This window comes from Callorhinus ursinus, unplaced genomic scaffold, assembly GCF_003265705.2.
Source record: "Callorhinus ursinus isolate GAN/ISIS: 27379988/994484 unplaced genomic scaffold, GSC_fseal_2.0 scaffold2, whole genome shotgun sequence".
NCBI lineage: Eukaryota > Metazoa > Chordata > Mammalia > Carnivora > Otariidae > Callorhinus > Callorhinus ursinus.
Window position 1 is genome coordinate 74,908,915 of NW_027397064.1, and position 19,780 is coordinate 74,928,694.

At 39.1% G+C, this 19,780-nt stretch overlaps 1 long non-coding RNA gene across 1 annotated transcript; it reads right to left on the bottom strand.

Moving 5' to 3' along the window:
- Positions 1–501: 501 nt before the first annotated feature.
- Positions 502–18,336, bottom strand: LOC141374799 (uncharacterized). The gene is made up of 3 exons (XR_012381923.1): positions 18,212–18,336; positions 5,702–5,753; positions 502–662 (listed from the first exon to the last, which is right to left on the bottom strand). It is a non-coding gene; the product is annotated as an uncharacterized lncRNA (long non-coding RNA).
- Positions 18,337–19,780: the final 1,444 nt, after the last annotated feature.

Here is a 19,780-nt window from a genome sequence, read left to right on the forward strand (position 1 = left end):
AAATGCCTTTTCTTCTGGCCTCATTCCCCTTTCAAATGCCACGGTTTTTATTTTACTCAGTGTCACATGCCCCAGCCTCTCTGAGCTGCAACTGATTCCATGGCCCTGATTTGTACTCATTTGGGTTGATATCATGTCACCTCAGCGAACTCTAAGTCACTGAAGACACATATGTGTTACCTCATCTTGTAAATTACCTAACACCCTTAGGAAGAATTTGAATCTCATGGTCAGAACTAATTCATTTATATTTTTCTCACTAGATTTGGTGTCCTCTGAATTCAGTGTTAGTGTAAGTTATGGATCTGAATGTTGTTTCTGTAATACATGGCATCTTCATATTAATATCAAAATATCTATGGGCTCCAAAGTAGCAGATGTTAATAGAAAAATGAAGAAATAGATATATTTGCAGATTCCTTCAAGTGCCCAGCTATTTGTTCTGCTTTATTTAGTTTTAGGGAATCTGCAATACTCCCTAAAGGACTGACTTCTTGAAATTGCCTTTTTTCATCTAAGGTTGTAATAAGAAATATGTTTTGATATCATTGAAAAACACCTACAGAGTTAGGAGGTGGAGGAGGAAGTCTCTCACATTTCCAGGATTAAAGATAAAATCCTCAGATTTTCCTCTCTTATGATGGTGCTTTCCATTCCTCTTTCTAAAAGCAAAAGATTAGAATGTGGTTATGATTTTTTAAAATAAAATAGACCAAAAGATAATCTAAAATATGGATGACAATTTTAACAACCAACCACTCAAATTAAAACTACACATAGTCAAACAATTCAAAAATAGCCCTTGAGCAAGAAGTGGCTATTTGATGTGTTTAAATAGCTAAAAAGTAGCTGACATCTTCAGGCGTTGTGGAGGTAGGATATCCTGATTGACAGCCTCACTGGGAGTTCCTGGTTTGGAAGTCTCCACAAGATCAACCATCTTCTCATGCCAAAGGTTTACACCTACAGCAAGAAGGGTGCATTCACACCTTCAAAGGGCACATCCAATCACCAACCAACCAACAATCAGCCTTAGCATTCTTCAAGCTAGTCATCAGTTTGTGGAACTACAAACCTTCTCTCTCTCCTCCCATAGTTCTTTCCATCTTCTTACAAAGTCATAACCTAGGAGCTGACCCTTATTAGATGTTGAACAAAGTTCAACAGATCAATGGTTGCAAAGTATCAGGGTCAGCATCCACAGTCAAGGCAAGAGTGGAAACTGAAAAGTCTTACTATGCCTTATAAAACCCTACAAATCTGAACCCAGTCCTTCTCTGACCTCATTTCCTGTGAGTGTCTCCCCGTCTCCCTCTGCTCCAGCCAAGCTCACCTCCTGGATTATCTTTCACACGCCAGGCACACTGCTGTCTCAGGCCTCTCCACTTATTTTCTCAGCTTGGAACGCTCCTTTCAGATATTCTTAAGGTTTGCTCCCTGTGCTCCTTCAAGTCTGGTTCAAATATCACCTCAATGTCACCACCCCCTCCCCCAGCATTCCTGATCACCTTACCTTGATCTATTTTTACACAGTACTTACCAGCTTCTTAAATACCATATAGTTTAATCATTATTTTTATGTATTCCTATCTGTTCCAAACCCCTACACACACATTATAATGTAATGTCTACACGGACAGAAATTTTTCTCTGTTTTTTTCACCGATGCCTCATGTGTGTCTAGAAGAGTGTCTGGTATGAGTGTCTAGTAAATACTCAATAAACCCAATGTTGTTAAATAAACAAATTAAAGAAGAAATTAACATCATTCTGCCGATCACTTCTTTATGCAGTGTAAGAGCAAACCCAGGTCAGAGACGTAGCCCTGGGTCTGGAGCCGCCAAGTTGTGCACAAGGAGTATAAAGAGCCACAGAAGCAAACAGCGTCCAAGTTAGTGTAGCAGAACTTGAAGTCTTCAGTAGTAACTGCTAGAATAAGTCTAGGACAATAGTGGCTTATCTACTGCTCCTATAGGATTTTTCTGCATTTTAATCTAGAACATCTCTAGTCAACCTACTAGGCTTTTCACCTTATCCTGCACAAACACTGCCTCTGGTTTAAAGACTCTTCAGTCATTCTCTGATCGTAATCCCTCAGTTTCCATTTCTCTTTTAAGTAATGCCTTCTCTGAAAGGATAGAGGACCCAGAGGGCAAATGTAAATAATCCAGTAATTTATGTGGTGCCTGGGTGGCTCAGTCCGTTGAGCATTTGACTCTTGATTTTGGCTCGTCATGGTCTCCAGGTTGTGGGATCAAGCACCCCATCAAGCTCCATGCTCAGTGTGGAGTCTGCTTATCCCCTTCCCTCTGCTTCTTCCCTGGCTTGTTCTGTCTCTCTCAAATAAAGAAATCTTTTTTTTTTTTTTTAAGATTTTATTTATTCATTTGACAGAGAAAGAACGAGCACAAGGAGGCAGAGGGAGAGGGAGCAGCAGTCTCCCGGCTGAGCCAAGAGCCCGATGTGGGGCTCCATCTCAGGACCCTGGGATCATGACCTGAGCCCAAGGCAGACACTTAACTAAGCCATCCAGGTGCCCCAAGAAAGAAAAATCTTAAATAAGTAAATAAATAATCCAGTAACTTGAAACTTGGCCCCATTCATTCTCATCTGAACTATAAACCCCTAAGTGCACCACTTTGATATTAGCAAGAAAATGTACATCATTTATATTCAGTTGACTGAGTCAGGAGAGATTCTTAACCACTCTCTTTTATTCCCTCGGAATTATTCTGCTGTATATCTGAAATGTCTACTTTGCAATGACTGCTTTTCTTCTGTGGATACAGGCCTCCCATTCTTATTTGCTCACAAGTTACAGAGTATATTTGTTTTGTGACCTCTTCCCTGCATCACTCACACTGTTTGTGACCCACATTCAGTTGGTAATCAGTATCACTTGAATGCTAAGTCTTCTTGGCAACTGAATATAGTGAGGTTTCCTCTACATGAAAATACAAAGCAGAGGAGAACTAATGTTTGTTTAGCTACAGAGTGTCACTTACTTTACAGATGTTACCTTATTTCAACATTACAAGGAATGTTCACAAGAAAAGGAGTATGTTCTTGAACAAGTGACCATGCTTATCTGTCATCATGAGCTCCATATCTAACAAGATGCCTAGCCCACAGCAGCTGCTCAATAGTTTTAAATAAGTGAATGAATACAATTATTTCACAGCAGTTCTTCTTACCTATAATTCCGGCCCAAATCCCAATTCTATGTCCTGCCTTATTAGCTGTATTTTCCGCACAAGGCTGAGTCTCACAGGATGGTAGCTATGATCTTTTCACATCCCAAGACAGTTTTTAATGCAAACACAGTGATCATTAGAAACTCAGTTAATATAGAAGAACATCAGGCTGTCTCAGCTTGATTTAATTTGACTCTGACTTAGAATCTTTAGTAAAACATTCATTATTTCAAATACCACATTGTCCCGTTTTTAGATAGTTCATTGAAGCAGCCTAGGATGAAATTTAAGATTTCATACAATAGAGCACTTCATAAATATATAATGTTTTTCAACCATGAGCTTTCTTCAGGATACCTTCTGTCAAGGTATAGGTCATGGAAGCAGCAAAGCAGTTTGTGGATTCATTTTAATTTCCATCATTCTATTAGGTGTGAATTAAACAACAAATCTGCATCTGTTTCTCAGCTTGAGTCCTTTTATAAGACATTACTGACACAGAGTTAAGAAACCGGGAATAGACTAATTTTCTTAGAGTTAAGCATGACAATTAATGGATGACCATTTTTTCATGGATTCACTATTTTCAGAAATAACAAAATATCTGCTCTGGTAATAGGCTCACTCAGAGTACAGAAGACTAGAAAAATAATTTTAGCTTCAATTTCAATATTTTGCTTATTATTGAAACTGCTAGGACTTCTTAGCCTTAGAGATTTTTGTAGTAAAATAATAAAAAAAAATAAAAACTTTAAAGCATTATTTTGTAGCAAACATACCATAGTCCTGTTCTCATAAAGTCCTATTAATAAAACTTTAAGGGCAATTTGACTTACATATACTTAATTCAACCAGGAAGGCAACAATGAAGTATGCCATTAATCTCTTGAATTAACCCAGCACAAAGTCATTTGTGCACTAATTTAAAAAAAGTGATGAGTTGCTGTTAAACTGAACTGTTCAAAAAATTATTGCCAATATCAACAATCACCAAAACAGAAAAGTAAAGGGCAATTTCCTCTATGATTTTTCTTCTTCAACATTCTCTTACCTATTTTTATGAAATTTCTCTTCCAGGTGAACCTTATAATCAAGGTACTCAAGGTAATCAAAAGTCAAATTGGGAATTTTATTACAATTATTACATTGAATTTATAGATTTACTCAGGACTAACTGAGGTAGTTAACAATACTGAATCATCTACACCAGAAACGTGTTATACCTCTCCATTTTTCAGTATTTTCTGTATCCTTTAGTACAGATTCATATTCTTTGGAAAATATGTACTTTTAAACATTTTTTTTTGTTAAATTTATTCCTAGGTATCTTGAAGTTTTTGGTGCTATGGTAAATGGATTCTTTCTGCAAATATATAGAGATATAAGAAACCAAAGGAAATTACATTTGAAATCTAACGTTATTGGACCTGATTATCAATATGACTCATTAGGTCAAGTCACAATCTGGGAGGGGTCTTTTTAAGCTTGTCTTTTTAACTACTTTAGAAGGCGATGATCCCAAGAAAATATTCGAGGACTTCCCAATCAGAAACATATGTGCAACCTAATAATGTTTATATCAAGCTTGAAACAGCAGTTGTAAGACAGAAAAATGAGAAATAAGCTGAGATAACTTCATAGAACATCCAGTTACACAGAGCTCATTGCAATGTACTAGCTCTTTCAGAGCCAAGGGAAGAGGAGGGAAGGGAAGCTTTATTCCCGCAATGGTTGCCAAAAATTTTATGAGGCCCATGCGGAGATAGTGGCTTTGAAATTTCAATTTTACTCACCTCCCCGAATCCTGTGCTAAACACCTGGTGACTGGTGAGTTTATCATTGCAAATGACAAACTGTAGTTGTAATCTCAAAAGGATTACTAAAGAGAAATTGGAGGCTTTTTATTAAAAATAAGATTTGTGGATTGGGAACAGAATTGTGCTTATCGTAAAAACTATTTGCTGAGCTTTTGTAGAAACAGAAGCATTTGCTAGACAGTTATTCTCTGTAGGCCGTATGTCTCCATTTTTTTTTTCATTTAGTTTTACAAGTCACATCTCCCACCTATTGAGTTCACTGAGAAGCCCAGTCATTTCAAACTCTTGTGAGATGAAGCAGGCACTTTGCAGAGCTCCAAGAATAGTTTGTCCTACTTAAGAAACACCAGATGGAACAGCTAATGCTGTGCCTTGCCTCATCTGTCCTGTCAACATGGCACAACTTTTACTTTCTATCAAAACCAGAAAAGCCTTTACCTCTGTACAAAGAGAAAGGGAAGAAGCATCTTTACATCGTCATCCTCCAACACCATGCCCTGATCCTCTTAACCCAGGATCAGTCGCTAAACAGCCACAGAGGAGGGATGGGTGAAAGAGATCAGGAGGATAGGAGGTGCAAACGTCCAGTTATAAAATGAATAAGTCATGGAGATGAAAAGTACAACACAGAGAATAGAGTCAGTAATATTGTAATATAGTCATATGGCAACAGATGGTAACTGTACTTACCATGGTGAGCACTGAGTAATGTACACAGTTGTTGAATCGGTATGTTGTATACCTGAAATTAACATTACATTGCATATTAGATATCAAAAATAAACAATCAAATAAATCAGCCATAGAATCAGGATTGGTAATCATTAAATAAATAAATTTTGAGCAGGAGTTTAGATAACAGTGTTGGGTTGGTATTGAGATTTCAATGCTAAATGACCAACACAGATCTAAAAAAAGGGAAAGGTGACATATATAAAATCTATTAGAAGAATCAAACCCTGAGGTTTCTGATGGTAACAACAACCACATCGGCGGGGGGACCCAAAAATCTAACCCTTTCATCATTCTCCCCAAAACACCAATCCCCCCTCCCCCTGAATGTATGAATCACACATTTTTATTCAACTCCTATCAGTGTTCAAGGAAGATATAATCAAAGTTTACCCTTTCTGGAGACATATGTGCTGAAGGAGGATGTGTTTAAAACATATAAGTGATTACATTAGAGAGAAACCTGGAAGAGAAAGTATCTCAGACCAAAAGTCCAGCTTTATGTGTTCCCGATCTAGATGACATTAAATGATAGATGGAATTCACCAAAGAAAGTGTTAAGACATAAAGGTATTTCTTAAGATTTTCCAACAGAACCCTAATATCACCAACTGAACTTGATGTTGTACATGGTCATTTTCAAGTCAGCTACCACTGTCATGTCCCATTCATGATGTTTCCCTGGAGAGAAGCTGTTCTCCTGCATCAGTCATTTGCACAACTAGCCTTTTATAATTAGGCGGACAGTCCACATATTACAAAGAAATCAAAGGTCATTCCCTATCAGGAAAATTTTGGAGAGTTTCTTCTTACAGGTTTCAGAATACCTAACAAAGGACAGGGTACTAGATATCAAAGTTCAGTAATAGCTCTCTTCCAGAGGGGCGCCTGGGTGGCTCAGTTGGTTAAGCATCCAATTATTGGTTTCTGCTCAGGTCATGACAATCTCAGGGTTGTGGGATTGAACCCCACATTGAGCTCCATGCTTAGCAGAGAGTCTGCTTGAGATTTTCTCTCTCCCTCTCCCTCTGCCCTTCCCCTCACTCTCTCTTTCAAATAAATAAATAAATCTTTTAAAAAAAAAAATAGCTCTCTTCCTTGACCTCATATTCCCCATCTGTGAGAGGGAGGTAAGTTAGACCTACTCCATTGAGGACATAACAGCTGGCCAACCTTCTTTTTTTTTTAAGATTTTATTTACCCATTTGAGAGAGAGAATATAAGTGAGAGAGAAAGCATGAGCAGGAGAGGTGGAGAGGAGCAGAGAGAAAGGGAGAAGCAGACCCCCTGCTGAGCCAAAAGCCCAATGCGGGGCTCAATCCCAGGACTCTGGGATCATGACCTGAGCCAAAGGCAGATGCTTAACTGACTGAGCCACCCAGGCACCCTGGTCAACCTCTTATATGTGCTTATTAATGGAACCAATCTGTCATGAAGTTCCTCTCCATTAAGTCTATCTCCTGAAATCAAAGGTGTTGAGGAGTCAAATAGGCCAAGGAATACACAGTACTTCAGACTTTCCTCAAAGGAAAATTTTTTTAAAGGAAATTTGAAGGAAAAGAGAACAAGTTCAATTCACAGTTTGATCTTTGTTCATAAATAGGCTGATTAGAGTGAAGTTGACAAGAGATCATGAGCCATATAGAAACAAGAGATATCAAATGGATTCTTCATAAATTAAATGAGCAGGACCCTGAATCCCCAAATTTGATTATAGCCCCCAAAGGCATTATTTTCATGCAAAAACTGCCATTCTAAGTTTTTGTGTTATTCTCTTATTCTAGAGGACACTTCTAGAGATAATATGTTCAATTTGATTATTTTATTATCTACTAACCCTTCATGAGGAAGAATAAAACATACAGTATACTGTATTAACAGCTAAAATTTAAAGTAGGTAAGGAAAAAGGTGAAATATATTAGTTGGGATAGAATAGGCTATGCTTTGGTAACAAATACACCCTGAAATGTAAGTGGCTTAACAGAGCAAAGTCTTATTTGTTGCCCACATCATAGACAAATGTGTGTTGGAAGGATCTCCTTGGGTGACTTTCACAAATGGTGACTTTGAGTTCTTTTATCTTGAGACACTGACATCTTGAAAACACACACACTTTGCATTCCCAGCGGAAGGGGAAGACAGGAGGATAGGGAACATAAACTCTTTATTGCTTCACCCTGGAAGTCACACAAGTGACTTGGCTGGAACTCTGTCCCCTAGCAGGGAGGCTGGGAAATGCAAGTACACAAATCACTGTCTCTGCCACAAGAGGCATGAGCTCTGGAGTCGAACATGAGGGAATGACTCCTATGGCACCTTGGGCAAGTTGCCTAACCTCTCTTCACCTTAGTTTCACCATCTGTAAAATGGGAATATTACTATTAACACCAGACATGATGATGAAATCAATCATCTGCATAATTGCCTAATTTAATGCTCAAAACATATGGCAGCCATTGTTACTACTATTTAAATGGTTCATGGTTTTCATAATGGCCCTAAGGCTAAAGCAGATTTCAAGTTCAGCACCATTAGACTATAAGGCTCTTCTGGCCTTTAAAATCATCCTGTGTGCATCTGCACTTGTGCATTTTCAAGTGTACTGCACCAGGTCAAACTCTACACACACTAATATCCACGTCTAATTTATCACAGCTCTATCTTCTCTGCATTCTGGGGAATGTTTCAGTGTCAACATTCCTGAGGCTTTTAACCTGATTGTTAACCTCTGAAGTTCAGGTATTTGCTTTTTTTATTCCCTTGTCTGTGTCTTCTCTCTCTCATTCTCTCTCTCTCTCTTTCTCTCTGGAGCAAAGGATTGAAAACTTTAGAAATAAAGAGGCATTTGATCAACAGAATATTATTTCTAAAGGTTTACTATGTTTTCAGACACTAGGTTGAAGAAGATTCAGAATCCCTGAATGTCTTATAAGCAATGGAACCTAAGTGACATTTTTATTCTTTCCCTAACTTTGCCTTCCCTCATTAAAAAGCTCAAGTTAACACATGTAAATGAATGTACCTTCAACATTAAGCACTGCTAGGGGTGCCTGGGTGGCTCAGTCATTAAGCATCTGCCTTCGGCTCAGGTCATGATCCAGGGGTGGTGAGATCAAGCCCCGCATCGGGCTCCCTGCTCAGCGGGAAGTCTGCTTCTCCCTTCTCCCACTCCCTCTGCTTGTGCTCCCTCTCTCACTGTGTCTCTCTCTGTCATATAAATAAATAAAAACCTTAAAAAAAAAGAGAAACAAACAAAACATTAAGTAAGCACTGCTGGATCCAGATACAGAAAAGACAGATCCATCTTCCAACTCCCTATTTTGAAACAACTACCTTACCTTAAGGTAAGGTAAAAGCCTTACCAAAAACACTGGAAGAGAGCTCTGGTGTTGCCTTTGCTCATTATGCCTTTAAGATTTGACTCACACTACAAAGATCTGTCAACACAATCATTCTGGTGGCAAGAGAGACAGCAGCTGCTGCCTAACTAGGAAACCAATATTATTCCTGGAGTGTGTGTTGTCCTGCAGGGTTTGGATTAACTCAAGATGGATACTTTCTCTCCAGTGCTTTGTTACAAATCACTTCTGATAGTACCAGAGGTACCGCAAAGAAGCATTCAACACCCTCAAAGGAGTTATTTAAAATGAAATATGAAGCATTCTGACTGCTTCTGGATTATCTTTGCTGTGTCTCTTAATGAATTTTTTAAAAGGAAGTAGCAATTTTTCTTCTATTAGAGTTCCTGAAAATGTGCTTGTGCATATATCAACCTCGGTCAAGAAAAAACTTGAAATATTATCTTAGAAAATAAGAACCTATCTGCTAGTCTTAGTTCTTCTTATACATTCAGTTAGTATTGCTTTGTCATACTCAGACAACTCTGACTCAAGCATGTTTGACTTCCACAATGCATCATGGGGGTCCGCCAGTATTTGGAAGGGCACTGAGCTCCCAGCTACCGCTAGTGTAATCCCATTCTCCCTTTTACCAGCCCCAGCCCAGTTAGGAAGAAAGTTCAAAATACTCTACAAACCACCTGAAGAATGCCTAATGTTCCAGGGCAGTTGAGCCATCGAAGATGACTCAAAGACCTGATTTTCAATGGAGCGGGGCAAAGAAATTATACCTAAATTTTTCTATAAACGTATTCTCTTTAACTTCTCCAATTCCTGAAATCATCTTGCACTTTAAATTATGCCTTATATAAGGTGACTCTGTTGGATCATTATAGACATCTCTAAGAATTGCTCCTCATTATCATAACTGACTTCAAAATTTTCAGGGAAAGTGGGAAAAAAAAAATCTCTTGTGGTTCCTCAACTCCCTGTGAAGGGAATGTGAAGTGACAAATCCCCAGAAATGACTGACTCTTTTCTTCTCTCCTGCTTGCCTCCTTAAATCCTCTTTACACTCATCTGAACAAGGCAAAAGAGACACAATAAAATAGATATAATTTTGCTACGTTAGTTGCTAAGAAAATGCTTTGAGAATGAGTGTGAGTCCTGAGCAGATTTTATAATCTCAGCTGCTTCTGGCTCCTCTGAGCATGGAAAGTCCAGAGCCAATTGAGACCACATTCTAAGTGGCCTTGTCATTCACCCATAAATAAGGCTCCATCAGCATCAGATCCTGGAACCTAAGATAATAAGCACAGCAAGAAGGAGCTATTCTCATCATGTACCAAGTGTCTTTTATGACCTAGAATGGCAAGGGGTCTATTTAGCTGCATGTTCTGGACAACTCATTTCTCCTCCCTGAATCTTAGTCCCTCATCTACAAAATGAGACTTTCCTAACGTACCCTTCAGAATAACTCAGGCATGAATTAAGCTCCATCTAATATATTCTGCTACCTCATTCCTGGGATAAAATGAAAATAATAAGGAATAAAAGAAGGGTGTGTTAAGTTCACTGTAGCTATAAGATGGAGACAATTATTGGACAAAAGTACACAAGAAAAACTCTGAGTTACAATGAATGCTAGGGATGGCCCATCACATGTGACTTAAAGAAAACCATGGAAACTAACATGCTCAAATGAACCTCCTCTATCAAGCTGTCCCTGGTACCTCGTGAGCCCTTTAAAAATCCCAGCATGCCTGAGAGAGGAAAAGGGTAGGTAGTAATGCCTTAGCTTTAATGAGCTTATCAGAAAAGATCCAATCCTATCAGGTTGAACAGGTTACGGAAGGTTTTACAAGGGATAATGCAGGCTCCCTGGCCCAGAGAAAGCAGGTAGCTATGAAATGGGGTAAAGACTGGAATGCAGGTTTTGTGGGGAGAGGAGGCAGGATCAAAATTCCTGGAAAGCCAGATACAAAGGAGGGACTGGATGACAAAGTTCCAGATACTACTGACAGAGGAGGGGAGGAGAACATGACCTCTAGAGAATAGCCTTCAATCCACTGGTCTAAGCTTCCTAAGTACATAATCTTCCAAGAACATGATGGATCCAAAAATCTGACTGAGGCCTAAATGCACAGTTGGTGTTTCAGCGGCCCCGGCTATGACAAAATGCCTCTAATTCAGGGAGTGAAATAGACAGTTATATCTCTTTTTCACTGAAGGCTTCCTCTGCTAGAGAAGACTACAGCTTGAGAATAATTCCCTGTATCACTAGATACTTTTACCTACTCCTTTTGTTGAACACCCTCAACATCTTTTGTGATTCTACAAGGGTTTCTGTGCTAGGTTTCTGAAACTCATAGTGAGAGATCAAAGTCCATCTCAGCTCTGGCCTTCTCCTCTCATGGCAAGTGGTCAATTAGAAAGATTCCAAGCTAATATTTAAAACCAATGCCCTGAACATACCAGAATGGGGAAGAGAAAGGAAAACTGATTTCTTCTCCAGTCTGTCTTTGATCTTTCTATACCTGAAAGAGTACTTAACAGTGTTCAGCCAGGATACTTTTTTAGTGCTTTCATACATAGGGGAAATTATCCAATCTAAAGCCTCAGGCAAACAAGTAGACTCTTTCAATTGGCTAGAACAATTTTATTTTGTCCTCAATTGAGCTAGCCTCACAATCCTTATAGCTGAGTTCTGGATTCACGATATTGCTTCCAAGTCCTAATAAGGACAATAGCTAGTATCGGTTCAGGACTTACTACATGCTAAGTGATATTCTAAATTATTTACATTTATTTACTCATTTAATCCGCTTCCAGAGATCACTGAAGTAGTGCCATTCATAAATGCATTTTCCAGATAAAACTGAGGCACAGATAGCTTCAATAATTTGCTCAAGGACACAGAAATAGTAAGTGGTAGAGCTGTGATCTGAATAGAGTCAGACTGACTCCAGAACTTAACTACCTTGCTGCTGTATCTCCCATTGCTTATACCTGCTGCTAAATTTCCTTTAGATGACTTCAGAGGGGACCTCTTCTTAGGCCAACAAACTGACTGGAGTTAATGTTGAATGTCCTTGGGTACCATTTCCCAAATGGTATCTTCAGAATTCTGTCCTCAAGGACATCAATAAACATTCTGCAAAAAAAGGATCTCTGCTGAAAATTTCGGAATGTTAAGTACTATATCCTCTTGCAGAGAGTTACAATTCACAGGAGCACTTCAAAAACAATGAGAAGTTCTACAGTAAAGAAATTTGTTTAAATTTCATGTACCAAGTGTACCAAGTGTCTTTTGTGACCTAGAAGGGCAAGGGGTCTATTTAGCTGCATGTTCTGGACAACTCATTTCTCCTCCCTGAATCTTAGTCCCTCATCTACAAAATGAGACTTTCCTAACGTACTCTTCAGAATAACTCAGGCATGAATTAAGTTCCATCTAATATATTCTGCTACCTCATTCCTGGGATAAAATGAAAATAATAAGGAATAAAAGAAGGGTGTGTTAAGTTCACTGTAGCTATAAGATGGAGACAATTATTGGACAAAAGTACACAAGAAAAACTCTGAGTTACAATGAATGCTAGGGATGGCCCATCACATGTGACTTAAGGAAAACCATGGAAACTAACATGCTCAAATGAACCTCCTCTATCAAGCTGTCCCTGGTACCTCATGAGCCCTTTAAAAATCCCAGCATGCCTGAGAGAGGAAAAGGGTAGGTAGTAATGCCTTAGCTTTAATGAGCTTATCAGAAAAGATCCAATCCTATCAGGTTGAACAGGTTACGGAAGGTTTTACAAGGGATAAAGCAGGCTCCCTGGCCCAGAGAAAACAGGTAGCTATGAAATGGGGTAAAGACTAGAATGCAGGTTTTGTGGGGAAAGGAGGCAGGATCAGTATGTGTCAAGTGTACTTGACGATAGGACTCATTGTTTTTAACTCTGCATCAATTGACATTCTAGAGAACAGCATTTATGAAACATCAGCTTGGGAAAAGCTGGTCTAGAGCCATGACAAAGTATTTAAACCTTTTTTTTTTTTTAAGTAGGCTCCACACCCAGCATGGAACCCAGTGCAAGGCTTGAACTCACGACCCTGAGGTCAAGACCTGAGCTGAGATCAAGAGTCGGACTCTTAACTGACTGAGGCACCCAGGCGCCCCCTATTAAACTCTTCTAGACATGGTTTACAGGATATGTGAACCCTGATTCCTGAATGGAAACATAAACCAGCCCCTTCCCAGATGACTCTAGAGAAGCCCAGAGAGTAGGATGGTCTTACAGCAGTAGTTTTCAACTGGGGATGTTTTTCACCCCAAGGCTCATTTGGCAATGTCTGGAGACTTTGTCACAACTACGGTTTAGTACTGGTATCTAGTAGGTAGCAACTAGGGATGCTGGTAATCAGACAATGCAATGCACAAGACAGCTCCCCACAGCAGCAAGGAATTACAGGGTCTAAAATGTCAATAGTGCCACTATTGAGAAAGTCTGTCTTAAAGGATATAATCCCAACTGTTCTTGACCTATACTTAGGGAAAGGACCAGTCCACTGACCTATATAAATCCCATGAGCAAATATCTATATCATCAGCTATTCCTATTACATAACACTCTATGAATATTTGTTGTCTGATCATCTAGGCTAAAGGATCCTTCTCTAGCCTCTGTAGTGTTTTTCTACCAGAATCTTAGTGCGTAAGGAACTTCTGGTCAAAGGAAACCCTGAGAAAAAGCCACTCTGATTCAGGAAGACTGGCTGACTTGAATCTTAAGAGGGCAACAGGAGATGGTTTGTTCGGGCATCCTAGGCAATGAGCACATTTCTCCAATGTGCCCCAGAGTTATAAGGAATATTTGGGAACCTGTGCCCACCACAGGTTCAATGGCTGGCTAAAATAGTCAATTAGAGTTTCTTTGTACTAGAGACTGTGTTTTTCTCCCACTTTTAGGGAAGGCTCTTAGGACAAGAGATTCTCTAACCCAGAATAAATAGGAGAATCTGTTGCACTGGGTTTGGAAGAAAGAGATTAAGCTGCATGTTAAGGAATTTGGCAAATAAATAAACTGAATGAGAATAAACTGAATTGTGTCCTTGGAGCACCTGAGAATAATGTTCCAATGTCTTGGGAAATCACCTAGAGGCCTAGGAGAAGTAAACTTTGATAATTTGATGTCATGCTAGTTCATAGGTCCTCATTCAGTATTAGGTACACAACACTGTTCTTTGGTGGCCACAGATTCCCCCAAACTCAGTGCACATATGTCCATAATGAATTAGGTTTCAGCCTCTGAGCATTTAACTTCTTGCACATTCCAAGTCTGGAGTAACTGCACTGGGAGCCATCTGCCACTAAGCGTCTGGTTGGATTTGGACCTAATCCATCTCTGCCAGGTGCCTCATAGTCACACACTCTGAAACCCCAATGCCAAAATTACATGTAAATCAAGGACCTGGGGTTTCAAAATGATCCAATTAAATATTTTTAGAACTCAGCTTAATTTTTCAAAGGCTTAAACTTTAAGGATTATTACTATTACATAATCAGCAATCTTTGAAATGAAATCCAATTGGATATGCTTTTTACTGTAACATTTCTCACTATGGCTTGGTAACTTTTCAAATATAATTAAAATGTATCTATCCATACTTTTCATAATTGACACAATTTTTAGACATTTTTTAGCATGATAGAATTCATAAGCCTTTGATTAAACAGGCAACCATTTTGTTTCAAAAATAAAGTTTTAACTTTACTTTGAGGAAAAAAAAACATGTCTTCCACTTCTTTATATCTATAGTGTGATAACCCTATAATAGGTATTTATTAAAGGCATTCATTCACAAATAGGTATTCATAAAGTAAACATAAATATCATCACCCCGTGACCTTACTAATAAAAATGGGAATAGCTAATGCACATTGTGAACTTTCTATTTGCCAGACATTGTGCTAAGCATACTCTACATACATAATTTTCCCCAAACTCATCGGAGATCATTTCTGACATTCCCCCATCTTGCAAATAAATCATCTAAGGCTTAGGGAGCTTAAGAAATTTTCCAAAGGACACAAAGCTGGTAAATGGCAAATTGGAGTTACAAACTCATCTGACTTCATTTAAGTACCATGTGCTAATCAATTGTACACTGCAGCTCCCAGAGCCGTCTGTCTTCAGAAGCTACAGCCTTAATTACTGTTTTCCCCTCAGTCATGAACACATCCCTCTTCTGGTTTTCTGTCAGCAGTAGGCCTTGTGGAAGGATTGTTATGTATTCCAGAATTCCAGGCAGGGAGCTAACATCTTGAATTTTATGTGCTGACTATACCAGCGGCTTCCCGGGACACCGATTCTTCTATCTCTGCCCTGCCTTGGTACGCCACACCAACTTCTCTCCCTTAATGGAAAACTTGAAACCTCAAGTGTTCAAGGGCTCAGACCAGGCTTCCTGAGCTTCCTACGAAGTTAGAGGAGCCACTTACTTAGTAACAAATTAGGAACCACCAGTAAGATAGTCCAAGAAGACTACCGAAGTGGCACAGAGGTAAAACAAGTGTTCACAGAATATTCAAAAAACATCTTAAAGATCATCAAGTTCAGTCCTCACTCCACATAGGTAGGCTCATAAAGAGAAGAGACTTCCCCAACTTACATGGCTAATTAGTGACACAGCAAGACTAAAATGCCCGTCTCCTCTCCATCAGGACCTGTTTCCAGCACACCATACTCCCTCTCGCCCTGAATTACTCTCAGGCAAACAAATACCAGTCTTTTATGCAGGATGATTCAAGGATTTTTCCAATGACCCTTCTATCCATGGAGCTTTCTAAAATTGGAGAAAGGAGTTATTTATAGCCCTATTTCAAGGTGCTTTTCAAATATCTAATTATCCAATGACCCACACGAGAGATGAAGGTGGCTTAGGACAGGTGACTTGGCTGTGTATTTTGTAATCATTCATGTGATGACCGAAACTCCACTGCTTAGACAATGAATGCCCAGGTTGAAGATGCTAGGAAGTGAAGGCAAACATCTGTGCCTGTCATTTAAAGATGTGCTGAGGGCAGGGAAAAAAACCTTTGAAATGCTTTTAACCCTTAGAGGTAGGTAGCAAAATGTTTGAGCTCTAAATGACATCAGCAAACTTTAAAAGAGTTGTCTGGGGTAGACTTTGTTCCATTCTATTCTTCAGTACTCTTTTTGGGCTTTCCAAATGATACAGTTAGGAGAATACAATTGCGAGTTGTGCAAGAGACTTCAACTGGTAGCATTTGTGATACAGTTCACGAGTCTTAGAAACGTTTCCATCTACCAAATTAGACTACTTCCATCTGGCAGACTCTGCTACTTGCTTTGGGAGATGAATGGAGCTGAAACAGCCATGGCTGCTTTTCAAGGTTTCAGTTCAGTGTAGGCAGTGTTCTCATGCCTAGGTCTAACTTGGTTTCATTGCTCTGAGACTACAGCACTGCAGTTATTATAGCCCAAAGAGAAAGATTAACTGCTCTGAGAGGAACCAGACCAGACGAAATTATCATAGACCCTGGAATCTGGCTTCAGGTATTAACAGGTTTGAGCCAGAAGATTTCTTGCAAAAGAATAAATAGAAGGAGATATAAACAAAAACAAAAATTATCAGAATACAAAAATTTTCCTTTTTTTTTCTTTTCCCCCTTTTAGCCATTTTGCAAAAGAGAATAAAATCAGAGAAATACACTTGACCTGCCCTGTGCTTGAGGTACCATCAAGGGATGGAATGATGATAGTAAGAGTCTTGGGCTCTAGCCTTCTGCCAGAAATTACAGAAAACACCACCTTCCCAGTCTCTTCCTTGCTGGTGTGGTTCTGCAATCACCCACCTGGTTTTCTCTTCAGCCACTAAAGTTTCCCTTTATTATTACTGGGGGGTTACAACCCATTTACACTCTTGAAGCTCCTCTTCACTGCCTTCTGTCTTTACTCATGTTTGCCAACTGGCTCCATGTTCTCCCTCAGAAATTACACCCTTTCTGAGTTACTGCTCCACATGCTGTAGAAGTACTCAGCTGTAGTAAGTCACCATATTAACATCATTGCTTCTAATTCTGTGTAGTCCTCTAGAATACATCTCACCACCTGTTTTATGCCCTTGATTTCACATCCAATAGCATGAGCTCAATAAGACAAAACTTTGGGACTTGACTTTGTCACACTGACTTCACTCATTTCTTGTAGGACCTTTGTCAATATTCTCATTTCCATACAGAAGATCACAACAAAGGCAAAGAAAGCTTACAACTTCCCTAGAGCTACCACTCTTCTTTTCATCCCACTTCATTTCTCCTTTCTTTTCCTCTCCCTCTCCCATTCTTTCACACTCCTCAAGAAACCATCTTTTGGAGGTCTTGAAACACATTCTTCTCAGGTGTTGGGCTAGAAGATAATATGTGTTATACAAAATTATAGTAGCCCATATCATTAAGCTGTTTCCTTTAACTGAGCTTGACCACTTAAATCTATTGTCATTCCAGGGTAATTTCCCTGCCCATTAGGACACTATTTGGTATGTTCAAAAAAGGCTTCTTCTCCCTAACTTCGTACATGACTTATATGCTCAGTTATTTCCAGCAATACCATTGGACACTCATGCAAATAAAACTTCCAATGCCTTTCCCAAACATGCCCCAGTAAATCCAACAGTGTAACATTAAGTAAGCACTTCCCCTCCAAGGGCTTTGTTCTGTACACCAAATGAACCAAGTGACCAAGTGAACCATCTCTCACAATGAATTTAAGAACCACTATAACATCATGTGTCTGTGGAATTGATAAATTGGTTGTACATCATGTCTTAGTCATGAAGACCCATAGTTTAGGTACAAAGGTTATGAACTCTGCAATTTGTAAGAAATTGCATTTTTTCCATTAAAAAAAAAAACTTCATGATGTCTCTCTTAACCCAACTATAACAGCCCTTATTATAATATCCCTCATCTGAAAACTTATTCTTCCCTAAATTGTATTGCTTGATACTTTTGGCTCATTAATTTATTCATCAAATATTATTAAGCACTTCTCACAAGCAAGGTATTGTGTAAAGTCTCAATTTAAACCTTGGCTGGATATTTACCTTATTCTTGAGTTGTTCAAAGGATTAACAGAGATAAAGGCTTATAAGTTAAATGTATAAAGAGATGACTTCTGGATGGCAGCATGAAGATTTCTAAGACGCTCTCCCCAGTGAAACAATCATAACTGTGGAAAAAGATTTTTTTTATAAAATAAATGAACAAAAATTCTGGAAATGGCTTTAAGGGAATGCAGCAAATGAATAAATATTTACTCAAGAAAATCTACTAAATCTTGGGGCACCTGGGTGGCTCAGTCAATTGGGTGTCCAACTCTTGATTTCAGCTCAGGACATAATCTCAGGGTCCTGGGGTTGAGCCCCCCCCATCAGGCTCCATGCTTAGTGCAGAGTCTGTTTGAGATTCTCTCTCTCCCTCTTCCTCTGCCCTTCCCCCTGCTCATGCTCTCTGACTCTAAGATAAATAAATAAATCTTAAAAAAAAAGAAAAAAAGTCTACAAAAAAAAGTCTACAAAAAGTCTACAAAATCCTGTAAGAACAGGAAGAGTCTGTGGCATTTGAGTCACATACATCCCCCATCCCAGTTCAGCATGATGGAAGCTCCACTCTGGGCAGATGTAACCAAGAACATAGGGCTCCCTTTCCCCCAGCTCCCAACTTAGGGCTACAGTATTTCTTCAAGAGGGGTAGACTGCTAGTATTTCCCACAGCTCCTCCACCCACCCACCCGCCCTGATCTGCATTGGAGGAGTTCTATTTCAAATAAAAACACCTCTGAGGTCTGGGATTCTCTTTCTCTAATTAGCCCCCACTCAAAGGATGGAAGCTCTACCCCAGATGTACAGGCCTTTAATAATAGGGGCCTAGATCCCCCTCACTTCAGCTAATTCATGGGCCAGAATTTCTATAACAGGAGAGATAAACTGAGAAAACCAGTCGCTGCTGCCCCAGTTCAGCACCCTGCTTGCAAAACTGGGATGTCATTCCAAGAGAAGTGGGCCACTGTCTCCATACCCAGTTCTGGAGCAGTAGAAGAGAGGTTTTCCCCAGAGGGAGAAACAGATGCAAAACAAATCTCTGAAGATTTTCCAAGGGGAACTGATTTTATTTGGAAGAGTGTAGGGAAAGTAGCTATATTACTTAAAATGCCCAATATTCAACAAAAACAGACAATATATGTAAAAAAACAAACAAACAGAAAACAGGGAACTGTGCCCTACACACAGGGAAAAAAATCAAGCAACAGAAATTACCTTTGAAAAGTTCCACATGTCAGACATAGCAGACAAAGATTTCAAACAGCTATTAGAGATCTGTTCAAAGAACTAAAAAAAAAACAAAAACAAAAACAAAAAAAAAACCTTTGCTTAAAGAAGTAAAAGAAGATGTGATGACAATGTCTTATCAGATAGAAAATATCAATAAAGATACTGAAATCATTATTTTTTTTAAAAAAGGAACCAAATAGGAATTCTGGAGTTGAAAAGTACAAAAACATAAAAAATTTCACTAGAGGAGTTCAACAATAGATTTGAGCTGGCAGAATAAAGAAACAGTGAACTTGAATACAGATCAATAGAAATGATGCGATCTGAAGAACAGAGAGGTAA